Source organism: Drosophila subpulchrella, unplaced genomic scaffold (genome assembly GCF_014743375.2).
Source record: "Drosophila subpulchrella strain 33 F10 #4 breed RU33 unplaced genomic scaffold, RU_Dsub_v1.1 Primary Assembly Seq27, whole genome shotgun sequence".
Classification (NCBI taxonomy): Eukaryota; Metazoa; Arthropoda; class Insecta; order Diptera; family Drosophilidae; genus Drosophila; species Drosophila subpulchrella.
In genome coordinates, this window is record NW_023665559.1 from 827,920 (window position 1) to 843,394 (window position 15,475).

The window sequence follows — 15,475 nt, forward strand, 5'->3', positions numbered from 1 at the left end:
AACTCCATGTCGTCAAACACATCATACTGCTCTTTATTGCGTTTAATAATTTCAAAATTATTTCTAAATGTGCTTTCATTGTCGTTTGAAATGAGTTCCGTCTCTTCACTTCTCCATGGGAGAAAGAGCATTACGTGCTCTCTAAAATAATCTGATGGAGATGAGCTTAAACTGAAGCGAACCCACCTAAGAATTAGGGCATGATTACGTCTTTTTACCCTACCAGTCCCATCCAGCATTTGGTGACTTTGTGCAGCAACGTTGTTTTCTTCATCTGCATCAAAGTCGATTGGTTCGTCATATTCTTCGTTTGACTGTTCTGATCGTGCATTTAGCTTGGAGAATTTGAACTAAGCCGCAAATTCCGCAAGACATAACGACTCTAGTTTTTCATGTCTTTGCACGTATCGATCAAGTAAATTTCGTTGAAATATATCTGTTGAGTTAGCGGGAAGCTGTTCTAATTCTCTGTTAGATCGGACTATCCGGACCCTTTTATCTGGATGGCAAGTGTTAATAAAAACATTCCCTTCACTAGCCTCAGACAAGTGTAAACCTAAAATGTTGTATGCAGCTTCTTGGGCAGATATTTCTGTAGCGTTAATAAACTTGCTCCCTAAATGCTGCAATTTTTTTTTGAGGGAAACACTTCCATGGCTTATTTCTGTCATTGCTTCTCGAAGCAGTTGCGACACGCCACGGTTGGATTTATTTATGTAGTTAATTATATAACTACAACAGGCGTAAGCATCTAGAATGAATTGAATATCCATGTTTGCTCTATGCAAGCCTAAAATATTTATATTATAAGCATTTAGCAACCTATCAGAAAATTGGCGACGAAGAAATACTTGAGGCTTTTTTAAGCTAGACCGAATGGCGAACTTGTACTCCTCATATGAAATTTCAAGATGGCTGAGAAAATATTCAAAATTATTACACATGGCCGATTCTTCTCCGGAAACAGACTTTAGGAGCTCTTTAACTTGTTTAAATATTTCTTTATATTCTTCAACGTTGGATTCGTTTTCTTCAAATGGATACAAAACCAGAGTTTCAGGCATTGGTGGGTATGGCATATTAAAACGGCAGAATTGTTGTCCTCGCAGGTCCCTTAAACATGAAGCGCTGTGCTTATGGCGCTGATATTGAATTACTTCATGAATTTCAGGATCGTCCCCGCTGGTAGTAATGAAACGATCAATAAAGCTGGTGACCTCTTCGGCGTTATCGGGTCCTTCTAGCTTTGGCGCACCAGAAAACCAATACATGCCATGAGAGTGCGGCGAATAATGAACGAGTCTTAGCTCACCAAATATCTCGGAGCTTTTAAATAATTTCATTAATTGCCGAAATCTGTAGTCGAAGTACCGGGAGCACGTTACTGGGTCAGATCGAATTAATCTAGCTTTTTCGGCGCTAGAAAGAGTTGCTGCCTCTTCCTCAGTAATGTCTCTGCTATCCAATAAAAGAGATAGAATAACTAAGAGTTCGTTCCATTTAGATTCAGCAACAGAGATGGTTATGAAGAATGTAGGCAACCCAAATTGTCTAATCATGGCTATAACTTTCTTTTTTTCTGCCTCCCAGTGTGCTGGAGCTAAACGGAAGCCTTTTAGAATGTGAAACAAGACTGTCAACAAATGAATTATCCCTCACATTTGCAGCAGTTACTGCACCTGATGAACTTTGAATTCGTTGCATTTCATAAAATTTGTACATATAAAGGACTTTGGGCACTACTGCGCAACGACGGTCGTAAAAGCGAATTTGCGATCTTGGTTTTTTTGCATAGGTCGAATTCCCCTTAAATATTTCGCCGGAAGAAATAGTTGGGAAGGAAAGTTCTTCTGCGTCGTCGTCAAGGGTTAAATTTGTTGGAATGCGGCCTTCTCCGGGAGCCATAGCAATATGCTGAAGTCCAATATCATCGTTTTCTAATAGGGTTTCATGACCTCCGGGATTTAAATCACCTTCTTGCTCGTCATTTGATTGAGAATGAGAATGTTGACGAAGAAGCTCTTCTACGACTTCTCGGTCAGATTCATCTGCGATGAAAGGTATCTCTTCTTCGGCTCCCATTTGATTGAGCCAATCACCGTCAAAGGAAATATTGTGCTTTCTGTAGAGCTCAGTGTTAACCAAGTATCGCACAACTTGAATAACCCGAGCGGGTCGAAAATTTTCCGTCATGAAATGATGGGAATATTCTAACTTTCTTTTTAAGTGAACCTGGATTACATGGGTCGAATCAAAGGTGCGCGGGAGTACGCTTACAGTATCAGGTACTGAAATTGGAACATTGACTACAGCGCCTCTTATTCCGCATTGCCTTTCATATCTGCGTAAACGCTCGAGTCCTCTATTTTCCTCGATCGATCTCCAGGTAGCATGATCAGCAGTGTTTCGCGACTGCTCTCGTCGTCGCTCCTCGGAATCCGACCTGACTATTGCGTGCGCTACAGCGTCCCGTGCGCGCTCTGGTCCTCGATTTTCCTCGATCGATCTCCACGTAGCATGGTCAGTAGTGTTTCGCGTCTGCTCTCGTCGTCGCTCCTCGGAATCCGACCTGACCATTGCGCGCGCTGCAGCGTCCGGTGCGCGCTCGGGTCCTCGATTTTCCTCGATCGATCTCCAGGTAGCATGATCAGCAGTGTTTCGCGACTGCTCTTGTCGTCGCTCTTCGGAATTCGACCTGGCGCTTGCGTGCGCTTCAGCGTCCCGTGCGCGCTCGGGTCCTCGATTTTTACCGATCGATCTCCAGGTAGCATGATCAGCAGTGTTTCGCGATTGCTCTCGTCGTCGCTCCTCGGAATCCGACCTGAATATTGCGTGCGCTACAGCGTCCCGTGCGCGCTCTGGTCCTCGATTTTCTTCTATCGATCTCCACGTCAGCAGTATTTTGCACCTGCTGTCGTCGTCGCTCTTCCGAAAAATCTCTTTGGTCGGGATTCTGGTAAATATTTATTGATGTTGATTGATATTCCACCTGAATTTCACCAGAAGAGACTTATGTGTTACGAATTTATGAATCCTGTTTTACTTTAAAGAAATACTTACCAAAGGAAAAAAGTTTAATAAATATTAAGTAAATATTGTATTATTTCCCTGACCGTTTCTTTGACAGCTATATGTTAGAGTCGTCCGATTTGTATTAAATATAATTCGAAATTCTTAAAAATACACAAAATGTTATTTCCAATAGTATAAAATAATATATCAAAGAACCCCGAAGCTATAATTTGTTTCATATTATTTTCCCACCAATTTTCCGATCGTTCCTATAGCAGCTAGATTTTGATAAAACTTAATTCGAAATTCAAAACTAATTTAAAAAAATGTTATTTCCAAGCTTAGGAGGTTTTATGTTAAAAACAAGGAAGAACGCTATAGTCGAGTACCTCGACTGTCAGATACCCGTTACTCAGCTAAAGGGACCAAAGGAAAATGGAGATATGCAAGCAGCAAATGCGCCACCTACCGGCGGTAGACAGATTTAAGCGTTGTGGGCATTAGAGTGGGCGTGGCAAAGTTTTTTTTAAATCAATCGATAGGTATTGACGAGACCAATACATTTAAGTTAAAATTTTTTATCTAGCACGAAAATTGTGGGCGCCACAGGCTTGGGCGGTTTGTGGGCGTTAGAGTGGGCGTGGCAAACTTTTTTTTAAATCAATCGATAGGTATTGACGAGACCAATACATTTCAGTTTAAATTTTTTATCTACCATGAAAATTGTGGGCGCCACAGACTTGGGCGGTTTGTGGGCGTTGGAGTGGGCGTGGCATATTCGCGTAATAAACTTGCGCTGCGCTCAAGCCTACGGAATCTAAATCTGAAATCTCGTTTCTCTATCTTTGATATTTTCCGAGATATACGCGTTCATATTTACGATTTTTTGAAGTTTGTGGGCAGTTTGTGGGCGTTAAAGTGGGCGTGGCAAACTTTTTTTTAGGTCAGTCGGTAGGTATTGATGAGAACAATACATTTCAGTTAAAATTTTTGTTCTAGCATCAAAACTGTAGGAGCCACAGTTTTGGGCGGTTTGTGGGCGTTAGAGTGGGCGTGGCACTCTTTTGAAACAAACTTGCGCTGCGCAGGAATCTCAGGAATCTGCATGCCTAATCCCAGTATTGTAGCTCTTATAGTTTCCAAGATCTCAGCGTTCATACGGACAGACGGACAGACGGACAGACGGACAGACGGACAGACGGACAGACGGACAGACGGACATGGCTAGATCGACTCGGCTAGTGATCCTGATCAAGAATATATATACTTTATGGGGTCGGAAACGCTTCCTTCTGCCTGTTACATACTTTCCGACGAATCTAGTATACCCTTTTACTCTACGAGTAACGGGTATAAAAACACCGAAGCTATAATTTGTTTCATATTATTTTTCCACCAATTTTCCGATCGTTCCTATGGCAGCTATATGATATAGTCGTCCGATTTCGATAAAATTTAATTCAAAATTCAGAACTAATTAAAAATTTTATTTCCAATTTTACGATCGTTCCTTTGGCAGCTACATGATATAGTCGTCCGATTTTGATAAAATTAAATTCGAAATTCAGAATGAATTAAAAAATGTTATTTCCAAGCGTAGGAGGTTATATGTTAAAAAACACCGAAGTTATAATTTGTTTCATATTATTTTCCCACCAATTTTACGATCGTTCCTATGGCAGCTATATAGTCGTCCGATTTTGATAAAATTTAATTCGAAATTCAAAACTAATTAAAAAAATTTTTTTTTTTTTTTTTTTTTTAATTTTTTTCCGATTATTCCTATGGGAGCTATAAGATATAGTTGTCCGATCCGGCTGGGTCCGACTTATATATTACCTGCAAAAGGTATAAGACTTTTGGGACAGTTTCAGCCCGATAGCTTTAAAACTGAGAGACTAGTTTGCGTAGAAACGGACGGACAGACGAACAAACGGACATGGCTAGATCGACTCTAGTCATGCTGATCAAGAATATATTTACTTTATGGGGTCGGAAACGTCTCCTTCACTGCGTTGCAAACTTCTGACTGAAATCATTATACCCTCTGCAAGGGTATAAAAAGATAGTATCGCTCACGAATCGTCCTCCTTATTTTTTTCTTTTCGTTGTTTTTTTGAGCCTGTTGGGGTCGTCCTTATCTTGAATGATGATCCTGATTGGGGTCGTCCGTCCTTTTTTTTGTTTTTAGATTTTATCTTGAAATCTTCCTTCTTTTCCAATATTTGGCGAGGGATTGCCCTTCAGCCTGTTTTCTTAGAATGTCTTTTTGTTGATGATTTTGAAGATTTTAAAAAAATTTTTTTTTTTAAACATTTGTTTAATTAAATTGTTTTTGACAATGGGTATTTATTTCGATGAAATTTTTTTGTAACTTTTTGATTTTTATATTGTCCGAGCAGTGAATTTATGTTACGATCACTATTTTGTAATTTGAGATTTTAAGGGGATTATTTCATTAACTATTTTCCACCTTAGTTTTTTTTGATCAACACAAAGTTTTTATTTTTTTGCCGGTTGTATAGAGTTTAAGGGGATTATTGCATTTATTAATTTCCACCTTATTTTTATCAACACAGGCTTTATTTATTCGTCGGTTGAATCGGGTTTTTGGCCGTGATTTAATTAAAAAAATTTATTTTTATTTTTTAATCACTTATTCACTATTACAGTTCTTCAATAGGTCGAACTTATTTTATTCACTGCTCGTTTACTTTTTTGCGATTTGTTCTACTGCTCGATTCGGATCTCAAAAACAGACTGCCTGCTCTCTAGTTCAATGATCAATAATCATACCTCGGCTTAAGAGAATTTATCCCCAAAAATTGATAAAGAGAATGACTCAAGAGAGTCGGAAAATAGGATGATGCAATTTGCCAATTAAATTTGAAGTCCAATCTTGGCCGGAAATTGGTGTTTGCATTAGCGGAGTTTAGGGACCGCTTTGGGGATCTTTTTGTTTACGCTAGCGGACTCGGGGCTCGCTTTGGGGATCTTTTGTTTACGTTAGCGGACTCAGGGCTCGCTTGGGACTCCGATGTTTACAATATCGGTTTGGTTGATTCCGGCTGCGTGAAATTCATCTGGGTGGGAATGATTTGGAGGCCTGGTTGAAAGAAATAGCTGACCACGGATTTATCTCGGGTCTGTCAGAGTTATTTGGAAATTAGCTCTCGGCTCAAAGTTGTTTATAAATTGGGTAAGAGCCCCTAAATAATGTGTCATATAACTTGCATATTATCCGTATTGAGTCGGTACAAAAAAAATTTCTTCTTTTTGCCCTTCGTAGCTTGAACAGGGATCAAAACGTAAGGCTATCAGAGTAGATTACTATTGCTTAATTTACCTACACTTGTAAATCGTAGAACAATGCTTGGTATTATTTTTATGCAAAATCTTAAAAGAGGTGATATTGATTCTGTAGTACTTGTAAACCGCCTAACTTTCAATGTTCCTTTTAGACTAACACAAAATTATTATCCCCTAAATTTGTCACGATGTACATCCCATTTTTGTCTGCACGAGCACTTTCGCGTTCTATGTAATAATTATAAAACCTTTATAATTTAATTTGCACTTCAACTTCTATCCCGGTATTAAAAACTAATATTTTAACTCATTTGCTTCATTCTTAGTTGCTTCTTTTATTTTCATTTGTGTCCCGTCTCTATTTGTTTTTTGTATCTTCCTCGCGAGCTCGCATTTTTTGCCCAAATTGATAAAAGGGTCCCGCGCGTAACAAGCACGTGCTTGGTGTCGTTGGGCCACTTGTTGGTCTGCTCGTAGTGCATCAACGTCCATCATATATATGTGGGAAAGGAAAAGAAGACAAGGAGTGGTCATGTCTACAACAGCTCTGCCTAAACTTATTTTACTTTATTTACATTAAGGTATATTCAAATCTGTTAACGTAAAATTATCGCTTGCAACTCTGTTAAAATATTATATTCGATACCGCACGAAAAGAATCGTCGCATAGAGTACTCGCTTTTGCTTTCTGTTTTTTCCGAGGAAGAAGATGTAAAACGGAAAATCTTATTGTCTATCAATTAAATAAAGTCATTAAACTTAATTGTTGAGATTATCTTTGAACCATCACCGGCGATCCTACAAATTTGGTGTCAGAAGTGGGATTTACTTGGAAAAACGGCAGAAAAGCGGACGTGCCACACAGATTCATTAAAATCAGAGTGCGGACAACATTGTTCTAGAAGGAGGGAAAGCAGTTCACTGGCAGATCGTATACACCTGAGAGGTATAGCAAGGTGCGCAACCTGCGCAAAGGTTCTGCAAGTGAGCGAGGAGGCGTCAAAATCTTGCTTTGGGAAAGCGCAAATTGGGTGAAAAAGCCTGAAAAGCAGCGTCACCTTGGCCACAGGGTGTGTCGTGCCAAAGAAGGAAGACTTGAGACAACCAGCAAGCACCAGAGCTGCGCTGTTCGCAGAAGAGGACAGTGAGCGATCTGGATCATTTTTTTTGTATTTTCATACCTATAACCTATAATATTTCACAAAATTTAACCACTAAGTTAAGTACAATAATTTGTTATAATTGAAAAATTTCTACTATATGTAAGCAGAGAGTAACAACGAGTACAGAATGCAGAGGGATGAAATTTTGTCGCTTAACGTAAACGAGCTAAAAGAGCAATTATCACAGCTTAATTTAGCTACAAGAGGTAGAAAGCAAACATTGCAGGACAGACTTCTCGACCACTACAACTTACCGGCTGACGACATCGCGGATGAGGAATCTGACTACGGTGATGCAAGTTCAATGCACAACCCAAGACCCAAATCAGACGAAGGCCGTAGTTCATTTACACTGCGCGACATTGAGGACTCACTTTCTCAGTTTAATGGTTCGAGTCAGCCGTCTGTTCACAGCTGGATCCAGGAGTTTGAAGATAATGCCGCAGCAGTCCAATGGAATAGTCTTCAAATGTTTATCTATTCGAAGCAATTGTTAAAGGGAGCAGCTAAAATATTTGTTCGAAGTCAGCCAGGTATTTCTAACTGGTCAACTCTCAAGCGAGCTTTAGAAGCTGAGTTCGGTTCAGAGGTATCGGCAATTGAAGTTCACCGAATGTTAAAAAACCGCCGAAAAGGCCCAAATGAGGATTACAAGGAGAATCTCTATTCACTCATGGAAATAGGAAGGCCTGTCAATCTGGACGACCCCAGCCTTATAGAGTACTTCATCGAAGGGATACCCGACTCGAGAGCCAACAAAAGCAACTTATACCAGGCCAGGACTGTGCAGGAACTGAAGGAGCAAATAAAGGTATATGAGAAAATTCGCTGCAGTCGCCCTCAATTGCTTAATACGGCTAAATCTCATTATACCAATGAAGACAAGAAACCTGATGTGATCAAACAGCATTCCAAAAAATGTTTTAAGTGTGGTGATCCTTCGCATTTTGCCAGGGAGTGTAACCAGCCCATTAAATGCTACAGATGCGAACAGGTTGGCCACAAGGCATCGAATTGTCCAGGCAATAGGACAGCTGAAAAGAAGGAGGGAAAAAGTGCCAACTCCATGACGAACCATATCAGTAGCAGTGGCAAATGTATATTTAAGGAAATTTCCTGTAATGGCGTTCGATTTTCCGCTTTGATCGATACAGGATGTGATCTTTGCCTTATCCGTGATGACGTAGTTGAGAAGCTAAGAAATATCGAGCTTACAAACGAAAAACACTGTTTATTGGGTATTTGTAACAGCGAGCTAAATACGCTTGGCAGTTTCGCAACCACAGTTGTGGTAGACAACGCTTGTTTGGACTTAAACTTTCACGTTACCAGCAGAAATGATATCAAGTACTCAGCAGTCATCGGGAATAGCGTCCTGAAGCTTCTCAGAGAATTCGGTAACATTTCAACAAAAAGGGAACCACAACATCCTGGAATCTTTTGCCGGAGAGAAAGCAGTCCAGCCTGAGTTACACATATTCCAGGAATACCCCCAGATGTGTCTTTTTGCTGAAGGTGAGGATCCCGAGATCGACGTTCACCTGGAGAGACCAATTGCTAAACTGTAAGAGATTTGATCAACAACTACAAGCCAGAGAAGAAAAAGGACAGTCCCATTCAGATGAAGATATTGCTAAATGACGAATACCCAGTCTATGAACGCCCTCGGCGCATTTCACCTGCAGACAAGACAATTATCGACAACCAGGTTGAGAAATGGTTAGAAGAGAAGATTGTCCAACCAAGTTCGTCTGAGTATGCCTCGCCGGTTGTCTTAGTACCGAAAAAGGATGGCAGCAAGCGCCTTTGCTGCGACTATAGACGACTAAACGCTAAGATTGCCAAGGATCATTTTCCGATGCCACTTATAGACGATGTCAGTGAAAAACTGCAAGGAAACAGCCTCTTCACAACACTTTACTTAGCGAATGGATTTTTCCATGTACCAGTTGAGCAAAATTCGAGAAAATATACATCTTTCGTGACACATGCAGGGCAATTCGAGTTTTTATATGTCCCTTTTGGAATTTCGAACTCACCAGCCGTATTTTCAAGATACATATACGCGATTCTACTAGATATGGTTCAAGATGGTACAGTCGTAACATACATGGATGATCTCATTATTCCCTCTAAGAATGTAAATGAAGGAATACAAAAGTTAGAGCGTGTCCTAAATCGAGCTTCGGAGTTTAACTTGAAAATTAAGTGGAGCAAATGCCAGTTTCTCAAGGGAAAGGTAGACTTTTTGGGGTACATTGTCGAAGGAGAAACCATAAGACCGTCAGAGGCCAAAACTCAAGCAGTCAAGAACTTTTCGATTCCACATGACCGAAAGAGTCTTCAGCGTTTCCTTGGACTAACATCCTACTTTAGGCGATTCATTGCAGATTACGCGCTGAAAGCAAAACCACTTTCCGACTTGCTTCGTAAGGAAATTCCTTTCCGATTCGCCGAAGAACAGCTTGTAGCATTTGAGCAACTAAAAGTAGCATTAATATCTGCACCGGTGTTACGTTTATATAATCCTAAAGCTCAAACGGAGATACACACTGACGCTTCTATGCATGGTTACGGGGGTGTTCTTCTGCAAAAAGATCCGGACGATCAACAGTTGCACCCTATCCAATACCTAAGTCGAAAGACGAAGCCAGCTGAAGAGAAATACCACTCTTACGAAGTGTTGGCTATAGTTGAAGCTTTAAAAAAATGGCGTGTCTATTTACTTGGGATAAAGTTCAAAATTATAACCGACTGCAACGCATTTGCTTTAACGATGAAAAAGCGTGGAGAAGTTCCTCTAAGAGTGGCACGGTGGGCCTTGTTTCTCCAGGATTATGACTATGTCATCGAACATCGAAGCGGCAGCAAAATGCGTCACGTAGACGCTCTAAGTCGTGTTTCATGTCTAATGCTGGAAGACACTCTGCATCACAAGTTGCAGGAAGCACAGTCGCAGGATGAATGGGTTCGGGCAGTAATGGCCTCGGGCAGTAATGGCAGTAATGGCCGCCCTCGAAAACAGCACATATGGTGACTTCTTTATTAAGCATGGCATATTGTACAAGGATCCTGTCAAAGAACTGATTGTGGTGCCGACATTAATGGAGGAAGAAATCATTCGTATGGCCCATAAGCAAGGACATTTCTCAGTAAAAAGAACTCAAGAGGCTGTCGAGAATACATTTTACATACCGAACTTATCGAAAAAAGTAATAAGAGTGGTTAAGAGTTGCGTCGAATGTATTATTTCTGAAGGCAAGGCAGGCAAAAAGGAAGGTTTCTTAACACCCATTAACAAAGATGATAAGCCGTTGGAAACATATCATGTTGATCATGTAGGACCAATAGAGCAGACCAGCAAGAACTACAACTACATTCTCGTCGTGATCGATGCGTTCTCTAAGTTTGTCTGGCTCCACCCGACAAAAAATACAACCGCTGAAGGAGTTATCGATCGACTTACCCGTCAAGCGGCAGTGTTTGGAAACCCTAAGCGCATAATATCAGATAGAGGGGCAGCGTTTGTTGACGACATGTAATTAGAGTTCTTTAAGATCTGCAAAATGTTGATAGAGAAGAAGATGGGCCCCATTTAAATACGATGCATTCCAAGTTAATAGATATCCAATTAGTTATTAGCTTGCATATTTAGATCAAAGACTTCGTCAAATTTTTAAAAGTCAGGATATAATTTGTGGCGCCAAATCAATAATAGTTATTGAAGATCTGAAGGAGCTTACCAATCCCTATAATATACTTTCCAGAAGAAACCTTTGGAATATTTGTAGGTTTTGGGAGCTTACGGAAATAATGCGGCACCGGGACGACCATGCTGTTGCTTTGGCTTAGAACAATATGTCTGAGGCCAACATTATAGATACAGACGTAGAGCTTTTCAAGGCAAGAGTTCTTCCAGTAACTGATGTTCCTGACGATGCAATTCACTTTTTCTGTTCTAATACTGGGGTAAACCATTAAAACTCCCTAAAGCTTGCCCAAATTATGACGGAAGAATTTGTGTCACCTGCAGTAGATACAGCTAAATCAGCCAATATGTCTGAAAGAAATCGACAAGCAACTTTAGGCAAAACATGAAGACCTCTAAAACCCAGGGTCTTCCATATATCGTACAACTCAAGACAACTGGTAAATAGATGGTAACCGTCAATATTGATTCAAATGATGGACTGGTAAATGGGTCAATAGGTCAAATAATGCGAATAGAAAGTTGCATGGTTAATGTTTCCTTTTAAGTTACTATACTGAATAATATTTTCAGATGCCACTGTCGGGGCCATCGCTAGGTCAAAAGTTCGAGAAAATTTTCATCCAGACTGGACTCCAATTAATAAAACAGCCCGAGGATTTCAATGTGTTAACTCTTGACATTTTTCATTTGATCGAAAGCAATTTCCTGTTCCTGCTGACGCTATCATTATCCATAAAAGTCAAGGAGCGACCTACAACATAGTTGCAGTGCAGTTGCATCCAATGGAATAGTCTTCAAATGTTTATCTATTCGAAGCAATTGTTAAAGGGAGCAGCTAAAATATTTGTTCGAAGTCAGCCAGGTATTTCTAACTGGTCAACTCTCAAGCGAGCTTTAGAAGCTGAGTTCGGTTCAGAGGTATCGGCAATTGAAGTTCACCGAATGTTAAAAAACCGCCGAAAAGGCCCAAATGAGGATTACAAGGAGTAGCTCTATTCACTCATGGAAATAGGAAGGCCTGTCAATCTGGACGACCCCAGCCTTATAGAGTACTTCATCGAAGGGATACCCGACTCGAGAGCCAACAAAAGCAACTTATACCAGGCCAGGACTGTGCAGGAACTGAAGGAGCAAATAAAGGTATATGAGAAAATTCGCTGCAGTCGCCCTCAATTGCTTAATACGGCTAAATCTCATTATACCAATGAAGACAAGAAACCTGATGTGATCAAACAGCATTCCAAAAAATGTTTTAAGTGTGGTGATCCTTCGCATTTTGCCAGGGAGTGTAACCAGCCCATTAAATGCTACAGATGCGAACAGGTTGGCCACAAGGCATCGAATTGTCCAGGCAATAGGACAGCTGAAAAGAAGGAGGGAAAAAGTGCCAACTCCATGACGAACCATATCAGTAGCAGTGGCAAATGTATATTTAAGGAAATTTCCTGTAATGGCGTTCGATTTTCCGCTTTGATCGATACAGGATGTGATCTTTGCCTTATCCGTGATGACGTAGTTGAGAAGCTAAGAAATATCGAGCTTACAAACGAAAAACACTGTTTATTGGGTATTTGTAACAGCGAGCTAAATACGCTTGGCAGTTTCGCAACCACAGTTGTGGTAGACAACGCTTGTTTGGACTTAAACTTTCACGTTACCAGCAGAAATGATATCAAGTACTCAGCAGTCATCGGGAATAGCGTCCTGAAGCTTCTCAGAGAATTCGGTAACATTTCAACAAAAAGGGAACCACAACATCCTGGAATCTTTTGCCGGAGAGAAAGCAGTCCAGCCTGAGTTACACATATTCCAGGAATACCCCCAGATGTGTCTTTTTGCTGAAGGTGAGGATCCCGAGATCGACGTTCACCTGGAGAGACCAATTGCTAAACTGTAAGAGATTTGATCAACAACTACAAGCCAGAGAAGAAAAAGGACAGTCCCATTCAGATGAAGATATTGCTAAATGACGAATACCCAGTCTATGAACGCCCTCGGCGCATTTCACCTGCAGACAAGACAATTATCGACAACCAGGTTGAGAAATGGTTAGAAGAGAAGATTGTCCAACCAAGTTCGTCTGAGTATGCCTCGCCGGTTGTCTTAGTACCGAAAAAGGATGGCAGCAAGCGCCTTTGCTGCGACTATAGACGACTAAACGCTAAGATTGCCTAGGATCATTTTCCGATGCCACTTATAGACGATGTCAGTGAAAAACTGCAAGGAAACAGCCTCTTCACAACACTTTACTTAGCGAATGGATTTTTCCATGTACCAGTTGAGCAAAATTCGAGAAAATATACATCTTTCGTGACACATGCAGGGCAATTCGAGTTTTTATATGTCCCTTTTGGAATTTCGAACTCACCAGCCGTATTTTCAAGATACATATACGCGATTCTACTAGATATGGTTCAAGATGGTACAGTCGTAACATACATGGATGATCTCATTATTCCCTCTAAGAATGTAAATGAAGGAATACAAAAGTTAGAGCGTGTCCTAAATCGAGCTTCGGAGTTTAACTTGAAAATTAAGTGGAGCAAATGCCAGTTTCTCAAGGGAAAGGTAGACTTTTTGGGGTACATTGTCGAAGGAGAGACCATAAGACCGTCAGAGGCCAAAACTCAAGCAGTCAAGAACTTTTCGATTCCACATGACCGAAAGAGTCTTCAGCGTTTCCTTGGACTAACATCCTACTTTAGGCGATTCATTGCAGATTACGCGCTGAAAGCAAAACCACTTTCCGACTTGCTTCGTAAGGAAATTCCTTTCCGATTCGCCGAAGAACAGCTTGTAGCATTTGAGCAACTAAAAGTAGCATTAATATCTGCACCGGTGTTACGTTTATATAATCCTAAAGCTCAAACGGAGATACACACTGACGCTTCTATGCACGGTTACGGGGGTGTTCTTCTGCAAAAAGATCCGGACGATCAACAGTTGCACCCTATCCAATACCTAAGTCGAAAGACGAAGCCAGCTGAAGAGAAATACCACTCTTACGAAGTGTTGGCTATAGTTGAAGCTTTAAAAAAATGGCGTGTCTATTTACTTGGGATAAAGTTCAAAATTATAACCGACTGCAACGCATTTGCTTTAACGATGAAAAAGCGTGGAGAAGTTCCTCTAAGAGTGGCACGGTGGGCCTTGTTTCTCCAGGATTATGACTATGTCATCGAACATCGAAGCGGCAGCAAAATGCGTCACGTAGACGCTCTAAGTCGTGTTTCATGTCTAATGCTGGAAGACACTCTGCATCACAAGTTGCAGGAAGCACAGTCGCAGGATGAATGGGTTCGGGCAGTAATGGCCGCCCTCGAAAACAGCACATATGGTGACTTCTTTATTAAGCATGGCATATTGTACAAGGATCCTGTCAAAGAACTGATTGTGGTGCCGACATTAATGGAGGAAGAAATCATTCGTATGGCCCATAAGCAAGGACATTTCTCAGTAAAAAGAACTCAAGAGGCTGTCGAGAATACATTTTACATACCGAACTTATCGAAAAAAGTAATAAGAGTGGTTAAGAGTTGCGTCGAATGTATTATTTCTGAAGGCAAGGCAGGCAAAAAGGAAGGTTTCTTAACACCCATTAACAAAGATGATAAGCCGTTGGAAACATATCATGTTGATCATGTAGGACCAATAGAGCAGACCAGCAAGAACTACAACTACATTCTCGTCGTGATCGATGCGTTCTCTAAGTTTGTCTGGCTCCACCCGACAAAAAATACAACCGCTGAAGGAGTTATCGATCGACTTACCCGTCAAGCGGCAGTGTTTGGAAACCCTAAGCGCATAATATCAGATAGAGGGGCAGCGTTTGTTGACGACATGTAATTAGAGTTCTTTAAGATCTGCAAAATGTTGATAGAGAAGAAGATGGGCCCCATTTAAATACGATGCATTCCAAGTTAATAGATATCCAATTAGTTATTAGCTTGCATATTTAGATCAAAGACTTCGTCAAATTTTTAAAAGTCAGGATATAATTTGTGGCGCCAAATCAATAATAGTTATTGGAGATCTGAAGGAGCTTACCAATCCCTATAATATACTTTCCAGAAGAAACCTTTGGAATATTTGTAGGTTTTGGGAGCTTACGGAAATAATGCGGCACCGGGACGACCATGCTGTTGCTTTGGCTTAGAACAATATGTCTGAGGCCAACATTACAGATACAGACGTAGAGCTTTTCAAGGCAAGAGTTCTTTCAGTAACTGATGTTCCTGACGATGCAATTCACTTTTTCTGTTCTAATACTGGGGTAAAC